This window comes from Poecilia latipinna, unplaced genomic scaffold, assembly GCF_001443285.1.
Source record: "Poecilia latipinna isolate Pla-1442-1.1 unplaced genomic scaffold, P_latipinna-1.0 Scaffold410, whole genome shotgun sequence".
NCBI lineage: Eukaryota > Metazoa > Chordata > Actinopteri > Cyprinodontiformes > Poeciliidae > Poecilia > Poecilia latipinna.
In genome coordinates, this window is record NW_015113026.1 from 80,890 (window position 1) to 91,504 (window position 10,615).

General features: G+C 37.6%; 1 protein-coding gene across 4 annotated transcripts in view; it reads right to left on the reverse strand.

Annotated features, from left to right (window-relative positions):
* The window catches only part of LOC106950594 (ecto-NOX disulfide-thiol exchanger 2-like), a 175,247-nt gene that overhangs the window by 80,733 nt on the left and 83,899 nt on the right, over positions 1-10,615 (reverse strand). The gene's annotated exons all lie outside the window — the stretch shown is intronic.

A 10,615-nucleotide genomic window follows, 5' to 3' on the forward strand; every position in this document is an offset into this window, starting at 1 on the left:
ACCTGTCTACGAAGTACACCTCTTCCTTCCCCATGACAGACACCAGCCCTCCCGACAATCCTGCAAACATTATGCCGGTACAGAACATTGATGTCTTTATAGGTGGTTTTAAAAAGTGTGCCTTTCTCACTAAAAATAGGTTCAAAGAATGAAAAAGCTCTTCTGACTTGATGGTGCATATTCATTCGTGTCTGAAGTCATTCCTTGTTTGATTTTTTTCCATCATTATTATAATGCCTTCTGGTAAAAACACTTTTGAAGTTCAAGTGATGCATGTTGTCATTAATTTCTCTATGCCACCAGGCTTCCTGTCCTGTCTAAATAGCAGTTTTTACAACTCTTGACTTCAAAATGACAATTAATGCAATCATGCTTTTTTCTCAAGACTTGAAGCCAAGTTAACACTCTCATTTTATTTTTATCTAGGTCGTTAAAACTACATTTCTGTGTGTATTTATTCCACATTTAGAATATGTTGCTGCAAGTATCTAAATGATTCCCCAACAAAAGCCTCTTATTTTGACTCCTGGTGCTACAGCACAGAGGTAATGTCAAAATTTTCAAAGAACAACAGAAAAACTTTAAATAAAATGTGCTATATAATAAATGCCCTATTATGGAGGAGAAGTTGTTTGGCATACTGCTGAGGAGGCTTAAAACTAAACAGGATGATAGAATATGGCATGTTTTAAGAAACAAGCAGTGGCTAATATTCTTCCATCCTGGTAATAAAGCATTAAATCTGTTGTAAAAACATCCAGATACTCTGTGTTGAACCTGAGCTTGAAGCACCAACAGAAGTAGATTAGACTCCAAGTCAAACTGGCCAAACAAAAGACAATTACTTTACCGAGACCTTCTGTTGTAGTTTTGCTTTAAACAATGTACCTGTGAGGGAGAGCAGATGAATATTAACCTTTATGGCTAAATAATGATGACGTACTTCTGTTAATTAATGTGCGTTTTCTCTTTTTAAATGATATGCAGGCTCAAGAAGAGACACAACCAAGGAGTCCCACAAGTTTGAGTGTTTTCACACTTTAGATGTTTAGTGGTGTGGTCCTTTGTGTAAATGAGACCACAGCAATTACTCCAGTCTGTAACTAAGATGTTTTGGTTCTTTTAATGATACCACTTTTACTATGGGAATGGAGTTTCAAAACTACAATTGGTGAGCTAAGTGCGTCAAGCAGCCAACTGCAGCTCAGCAACTTGAGCAGACAGCCCAGCTAATTAACATGCTAGAGTCAGAATGTGAACAAAGTGTAGCATTCAATGCAATAAAAGCTTAGTGGGTGCTTATTTTTTGTATTTGAAGTCATGTCAGAAATAAATAAACATAAATATCATTCATAAAAATGTTTTAACTTGTCACACTTGAACAATTTTGATATCCGAGCCATTTACATAACCGATAAAACAGTATTTAGGAATTTTGCTAGCATCTTGGCATTTAGCACACCATCTTCTCTCTGTAAACTAATTTATTTATATTCTATTTTAAATGCAGTGTTTGAATTTTGTTCCATCAAAAAGAAGCTTCTTTGATTTAAATAGACAAAAACATTATGACAAATGTCTTGGTAAGTGACCTACATAAACTATTTTGATGTTATTATTTAACACAGAACATGTAATCTACATTTTTGATGCAAGTCCCAACACAACTATTAAGAATAGCTCTTCCTGTGTCTAAGCTTTTAGCCTTCCACACTGACAAGTGCTTTCTGTGTTTTGCCTTCACTAAAAACCATACAAAAAACAATGTTTAGTCACACATGAGAGTGCTAATGGGCCCTATGGCAAAAAAAAAAAAAAAAAAGTCAGCACTTGTTGTCTGAAGTCCCTTGTTGTTTTGTCAGAGGAAAATGGTAGGGAAGGTGTTTGTGGCAACAGGGTTTTAGTGTGCCAGAAGGAATTATTCAGTGAAGCAAGAGAAAGTTTTTTCAGTAATGACCAGGGTACAAGTCAGGGAGAATCCATTCCAAAAGCTGCCACACTGAAATTCAACTCATAAATAAAGAAAATAGCCAAGTGGGGCACAAGAGTGCAAAACATCTTTGTTATACTTTGGGGAGGCTGGAAGCGGTTGGGGTCACAACAGGCTGCACTCAGTCAAGTAAACACCCACTTAGGAGCACTGATTTATTTGATTTATTCAAATGCCTTGGGTTTTCACTCATGCATGCTAAGGCTGAGGTCTGACTCATTTAAAGGGAGAAGCAATGTGACAAAGGCCGAGGTGAATCATCTTTTTTTAGAAACTTTACTAACAAAGTAAACCGTCGTAGAAAGAACAGCAACACTTTATATCCACAACACTAATCCAAAATGGCAGCTGAGCGCATTTTTCATCAAAATGCAGACGGAAAATTTTTGAAGCATCAACAATAGCCGGATTAATGTAGATATGCTTCCAGGCGCTACAGCCAGCAGATAAAGTTATTTATTTGGCTTCACACATTTAGAGGCAGAAAATGTTGATCCGCTGGATACCAAGAGTAACTTCAAACAAAAATCATCATTGAGAAATCAATAACCTTTCAATATTTAAACTTCACATTTTTATCAGCATTTCTTTATTTTCAGCATGGAAAAAAAAGAACTTGAGAAAACTTATGGTTTTTACCCATAACCTTTGAGAACGGGCGGCTTAGTGGAGGACCAATGGGAAGCAATACAAAATGGCAGAATATTCTCAGCAGCTTGAACTTTTCTAGTTTTCTAGTTAGTTTCTGCTAACTATTACAGATATTACATAATTGACTTTTGCTTTTGGCTGTTTATGGAGACAGACAGAGCAACTCCTTCAATGAAAGTAAGATTTTAGAGGTTTAAAACCTTTGTGCAAAAGTATTTTTAAATTGTTTATGCTCTGAGACCCAAATAAAACACACAACACCTCAGGAATGCAGCTCATTAAGGTGGATAAAATGCAAAGTCGACTTTTTTTTTAACTTTATGTCATAACAACCGAAAGCAACAATTACTTGATTGTGGCCCTATGCCTGAAAAATACATTGTACACAACCCTTTAACATGAACGAAAGGAGAAGAAATCCTGTGGGTACAGAAAGTCTGCAGGAAGTATAAATCTGTAAATCTGACTATGAAACACGTTAGAGTTTGGCCTTAAGTTTGACACACGAGTTAGAGTGAAGGCGCTGCAAAAGAATGATTATAGTTTCATTTTCAGTAATATCCACAGACTTTTGACAGTAATACCCTGCATGCAGTAGGCTGCAGAGGAGAAGAAAGTGGTTTGAAGCTTTTCTGGTCAGTAAACAAAACCAACAGGGGATCAATGACAACATCTAAATTAAGATTGAGAGTTCAGGTTAGTTATGTTCTTGTGAATAAAGGTTAAGATGAGCATTATGGAAATATGATAAATGGTTTTAATGGTCAAGATAACTAATAAAAATGCCTTTCAGTTTTTTGCTGCTTCTATATTTTAATATTAGACAGAATGACTGTAGTGTTTTTTTCTACCAGACTGTTTTAGGCAAAGAAAGTGTGATTCAATGTGAAAATTGTGCAGGTTTGAGTGGAGAATCTGCTCCTTTCCGAGCTTCCCATACAAACAAATGTATTTACAAAAGTGTGCATTCTTCATCAAAAATCTTTTATATTAATCTAATTTAAAATCCATAAGACAGAATAAGGAGCAGCAGGTTACAACCCAAGAAGCTGTACTCACATATTCTCACCGACACTCAATTACAGCTTCACATTGGGAAATCTCTCTTACAATTTGCCTTCTTTGATTTACTACGTCAAAACAAAGAAACACATTTTATAAATTATGTCTGTGCAGCTAAGATATCTTTAATACTTTATCCTGCTGTATATTTCTTTGAACCTACATTAGCCACTTATTATGCATTAAAGAGTTTTAAATGTGAAAAAAAGAGTGTCTATTTAAATGCAAACTAAGAATAAAAGGTCGATGTACTTGTTAATTCTCAAAAGGAAGTAAGGATGTTGCCTAACACACACCCAATTAGAACGGGGCAATCGCTCTCATAGGGTAGTCAGTCAATTAATTTTTCTTCACAGTTGATGTGGCGGTGTTGGATAATTTTGCACCTAGTGATCCACGTGTTAATAGTCCTTGTGAGAATAATTTCACATCTACATAGAAATTGGCTCCTAAAGATCATGTTGGCATGACTAGCTTGACTGACAAGCTGTTAAGACAAGACATGGTTAATTTTCCAGTAAATTTGGGTGTTTTGATTCATTACTTTACTTAATTTGTTTGTTTAGGAAACATTTCCTGCAGTTCTGCTGTGTGAACTTGCAATCATAAGATTTAAATCCCTGTAATTGTAACCATCCGGGTTAATTATAATTACACTTTAGATAATTTAAATGTACAGAAATAAACTTATCAATAATAAGTTGAGCAATTTCCATTACAAATTTAAAAGCAGAAAAGCTGTTCCAGACATTTATTAAAATTAGGATTTATTACACTTAAATTATAACACAAAAACTGCAGGGGTCTGCATGGTGCCAAACATTGAATAATATTTCTTTTTTAGATAGAAAGCTATTTAAAAACACTGTTTTTATGCAATATACACATCTCTATTAGCTATCTTGACCACACAATATATTTTTTACATAAATTTGGAGCCTCAAATCCATTCTTGTAAATATTTGATGTTTTTCTTCATTATTAAAAAAACATAATTTTTTGTTTCTTTGAATTAACCATTAAAAACACACTTTCTGTTATTTATAATAAGTTATTTGTCACTTCAGTTTACTCTCTGGAGAGATTTGAGGTGTTCATGGTGACTGAAGACGCACCTTGTAGTCAACAAAATAATAGCTACCACTGGATGTGTCAGTCTTCTTGAATGTAGCCGAAGTCAAAATCCAATGAAGAAAACTGACACTGCAAACAAAGGGATTAGTCCCAGCTCCTTATTTCCTCTCAGCGCCACACAAACAAAGATTTGCAACACTAATCTACACCGCTCATCTCAGCCTGACCTTGAACAGGGACTGATTTGTAAGAAATTGTGCCATTCATCTTCGATGAAAGATGTGCTTAGACAACCATCGGCTGGACATTCCCAGCTGTTTGCTCATTCCGCGCCGCCTCTCCAGGGATGAGCTTTCGATAATTTGACAGATAAACCAAACAATAATACTGCAATAATGTCATCCACGGTATTTCACTTCACAGCGCTCGAGCCTCCCTGATGAACACTGCAGAAAGAGAGCAGGAAATGATCTTTGCAGACAGTAAATGGCCTGGTCATGGAGGGGATCAGGACAAAAGCAATTAGGCACTTTATAGATCACACTTATGCAGCTCTAGAGGAGGAAACCAAGCACAGCGGAGGATGCTCGACCAACAAATGAATAATGAGTCCCACTTCCAGCTGAAGGATGGATACATTAACACATCTAATGCACTGAGCAAATGTAATAGCAAGAGGATGGCTTCTTGGATTTGAGGGATGGTCAAAAGCTCTGCATTTTCTTGATCTAATCATGTTGAACTTTAGTAAATTCTGTATTAATTCAAAGAATCGGTAAAAATTAACTACATGTTCCAAAATGAAATAAAGCAAACCTCATGACATCACATAACACCAAAAAGCAGTACATTGTACTGTCAATGTTTTCGTAAGTTCTTCGTCAACAGGAGTTTTGTGGTCATTTGAGCAACAGCGTTTCTACGACCCAAATAGGTTTCTGAGCTTTTAAAACAAGAGGAGATAATATTTATTGTATTAATAATAGCTGTTTTCAATCTTCAGCTTAAATTGCTTGCAACCCACTGAACAGGTGCAGCCGTCTGAGCCTATTGAAATGCCGGATCTGGATGTCAAAACTGAATTCTTTCAGCGGATTTTAAAGGCTCGAAACAATAATCTATTTAATACACGGGTGATCTGTGGAAAAATTAAACACAGATTACAGCCGACTTTTCGTTTCCAGCACAGACAGAACTCAAAATAACCAAAAGTCCACCAACAGCTGCCTGCTGCAAAGGCACCAGGCCATCCTTGTGTGTAACATTTTAGGGTGATGCATCCCAGCCCCAAGATATTGAGACCAGACTCTTCTGAAAGGCTACATTTGGCTTTTTTAATAAATGGTGACAATAACTAAGATCTATATTTGGATTGTGTGAGTTGGCAGATGCACATTGTATTCAGTATTTATCTGTGTTTAAATATAACAAACAAGAGATTTTAATATCTTGCAAGAGACTCTGAAGGGTCAAGAGGACAATGGCAGATTTGAGCATGTCAACCACAAAAAGTATTCCCATCCCCAGAATATTTCAGCATTCAGGCGTTTTATCAGGATTTGATGGAGTACACCAAGATAAGTGGAGCTCAGTTGCAAGCATTTCTGTACAATCCCCTTTACTCTGATAGCCTGTAGTAAAATTAACTAGTCTCAAAAATCATCTAATCCAACTGTGCGTAATTTAATCCCAGAATACATACAGCTGCACCGTGAAGAGAACATCCATGAACGAACTGCTTTGTGAAGACCAAGGAACACAGCAGACATTTAAAATATTGTTATTGTATAAACCAATACTCCAACATTTGAAAGTCTCACACAACGCTCTTCAATCCATCATCCAAAAGTGAAGAGTATGTCAGATCTGTTACCTACAAAAATATAGCCATCCACCTAGACTGACAGGTACAGCACAGAGAACATTAAACAGAGAAGCAGGCCCGCAGTAGCGATACAAAGTCAACTTGGCTGTTTGCCACATGCCATTCAAAATGCTACATGTGGTGGAAAACTAATACTGCATCCGCCCAAGCATCACCTCAAAGGTCAGGGGTCACCAAGCATCAGTGTCACTAGTATCAAAATGCCAGAAATATTTCATTTAGAAAAAGTAGAGCCATCCATCTATTTGTTGTATGCCTGGCAGATATAAAAAACATACACCTGGTAGGGAGCAGGAGGACAGCACATGGTCCTAAACAAAGCCTGCTGTTGTTGTTCTGGATGTTAACTTTATATAAGCTGCCCTCACCCACACACCACTTCACTACATCTTTCTATGATGCAATATGTTCCTGATATCTTAAATGTACCACAGGGTGTGTTGAATGCTTTGGATTATTCAGGCGGTTAAGTGGGGCAGGATGGTCGGGACCACTGCCCAGGGTGAAGCCCCATGCTGTGTGGAGGTTCTTCCATCAGCACCAGAAAAAAAAGCTAGTCAGGGTTGAGTGGAAGATGGATGTAGCTAAATTTAGGGCAATCCTGGAGGAAAACAACTTAGAGGCTTGAGTAGAAAGTCAGCTTCCAGCATAACAACACTTATTGTTGTCATAGTAGAAGTTAATTGTTGGCTAGAGTATAGACCAAAGCATATTCTTGGGTTAAAAAGGTCCAGTCAAAGACAAGTCATAAACTTTTATGTTCACTTACGGTAACCATTCAAATAAAAAAAAATAAAAAAAAGAGAAATAAAGAAAGATACTTTGAACAACGTGCTTGAAATAAAAACAACACACACCAAAACAAATACAAGTCTTAAATTGTATCCATGTTTTCACATCTGTGGTGTTTTCATGCGAGTCTGGTAGACTCGACTGTAGACAAAAAATAAAACATTTGTTGCATTTTCAGCTGATGCAGTTTACTTTCACACTGCACAGTGTGAAACGAACCAAAACCTTTAGAAAACCTGCTTACCTCCTCACTTGTGACATCAAGAACCAAGAAAGGTAACAACACAAAACCCTCTGAATAAGACATGGATCCAACTTTCTTCTTCATAAAATGTAAACTAAAAGGTCTGGCATCAGATTTGATTTCTTAAGCTAGCAATATATTTGCACATTTTGTTGTTGTTGTTGTATTTACCAGAATTCTACTCTTCCTGCTTTGGGAGCGGTCTCTGGTCCGCTTGCATTCACAAATGAATTCAAACCTTGCCACAGTCCACTTCAACTGAAGCAAGACTTAGGATTTTAGGCAGATCAGAGTTATATTGCGCATTCACACTCAAATGTACCGAGCCTCAAAGAAACTAGAGATCAATTAAAAGTGGACTAAGCAGGGCTGGTGTGAATGCAGCTCTCAAGGATTGCTTCTTCTTTGGACCATCAAGGTAAATCTTTGCATGTATCATCATTCTACATATTCAGAACTATACTTGAAGTACAGTAGCATCTCTTTACCCACAACTCTGCATCAAATCAAGTATTTCAGTTAAAAATGATATTTTCACTTAAGTGGAGCTGTATCCACATCACCTGCTGCCGGTGTGGGCCTGTGAAGGTCTGGGCAGGAGGCAGACGCTGACAAGTCTTTGTCAAAATATTGCTTGAGCAGCTCTTTGCCCACAGGAGTACTTCTACAATGAGCATAGGTCTCATTTCCCCAGAGTTGTTTACCTGCAGGCTGCATGTCTAGCGAGTGCTCGCGACAGACCACATTCAGGCCAACACTTGTCAATAGCCGGGAAAGAAAACAGATAAAATGCTTTAATATCTACAGTCAAAAAGAGCACAGGAAAGCTAAATCAAAAGGAGGGCAGTCTGTAGCACAATAAAATGGGTTTAACTGCTTCACATGGCACCTTCTAGGGTTTTTCCTTCTCGTGAAAGGATCTTATCTTGCTTGTGTTGTTAATGTTTAAAAGCCCCTTTCCATCTCCATGGACCTGTCTTCAGTGACATCCTGCACATAACCATGCCGCCGCCTCACAGGTTGTGATTAAGTGCGAGTTGACTCAACTATGTAAGCCCAAACAAACAAAAGAATTAATTTCATCTGAGTGTGTCTGAAACAATGAGCATCAAGTCAGAAAAACAGAGCTAAATTTTAGATTCCAATATTACCAACGGAGCCAGAACTTGTCACGGTATCATCTGCCACAACACATCCGGACCGATGCCAAATCTCCACATCTTTGACGATCACGGAGATGACACCCGGGCCGAGCCCAAAATAAAGAAACACGGAGTAAGTTGAGTAAACAAGATGAATCCCTTCAATTAACAGAAGGGCTGGGGGCTCTCCTGTCGTTCCGCCATTAATTATGTGGTCTTATGGGAAGATTAGGGGAGAGAAACGAAGCAATCAGCCAGAGACCACTGCGTGGGTCTCCCCTTGTTTAATTACCAAGACAGAACAAACAAATGAAGCGCCATAGATCATGTAACTGGGTAGGCCCAGCTGCTATGATTTGGCCGAGCCCTGCTCCTCTCCCATGAGCTTTTCATGTTCTCTTCTGTCTATCCTAGTTACAGCTATGCATCCATCACATGTCAGACCAGACAAACTGGGAACTGTACTGGCTCTCTAATTAACGTACAAGGTGATGAGAATGGAAACGAAACAACAAACGCTGTGACAAGCACAAGATGGCAAAGATTGATTATTTAATACGTGATGAATCTGTACTGCATGATTTGCATTTGTGCAGTGATATTTACACTTAATACACCAAAGGCCGTAGCTGCTTGGCATATTTTTCACTGTAAATGAGTCATATGAGAGCATAATTAAAGCAACAGTATGAGGAAGAGCAAAAAGAACTCCAAGTAATTTCATATTTTGGAATTATGCCTCAACATGAAAACAAAGTATGGTGAATTATTTTTAAAAAATGTCAGTTTATTCTCTTTATTTATTAAAACTCAAATAAAAGCTGATCAATTTAATGTCTGGAAGAAATCCCTGAATTGTACAGGGAAACAAAGAAACATAAGTTACAATCTTTAGCTTAGAACAGCTTAATTCAGCTTACGTTTTTCCTCTTTAGAATTTAATGTAGCTAAATACCACCATTATCGCCTCCTTCTGGACCAGCAGAGGCAGTACAATACATCAAAACTCTGCTATTCTAAATGCAGATTTTTTTTTAAATTAAGTTTGATTCAGAGTCCAGAGTTGCCCAAGATGTAATTGTCTAGATGTAACTGTAATCTAGAAATACCAATTTGTGTCATGTTGCAATAGCAAAAGAAAGCTAACATGCAGTATTTGCAGGGATGAAGTGCAATATATTGACATTAATATCAGTCTATGAGGGAAAGTTTATTTTGACCTTGTTGTGATTTGTGTGTGTTTGCGTTTTGAGAGGAGTTTGGCCATGCAATATTTGTTTGGGCATGTAACAGTGATCGTGATGCACAGCAGGATTAAGGGGGATGCAAGTGAAGAAGGGGAGTAATAACAGCGATGTGAACTTTTCCCCCAGAGTTGTAAGGGTAGCCATATTGGGAAATATAACAGCAATGTTGCCGCTGGATGTTGATATTGGCCCAAATATCCATTTCAGTGCATCCCTAAATATTTGGTATGACATTACACTTCAAGTGCCAATGGTATCTCTGGCCTGTTGGATGAGCTTTCACTGTCCTTGATGCACACTTGATGTTTGTGTATTTTTAGTGGCTGAGATGGTAAAGCTCAGAAAAAAAGGTGGGGACATTGTTATGAAAGAAAATGTCTTGGAAAAAGTTGTATGTAATAGATGCTGAATTGGAATATTCAGCAATAGCATTGCAGTTGCATGTTTTCCTGACAGCCTGAATACAGTCCAAGTTAATTTTATAATCATAACATTAGGGCTGTTGTAAACGAATATTTTAGTAATCGA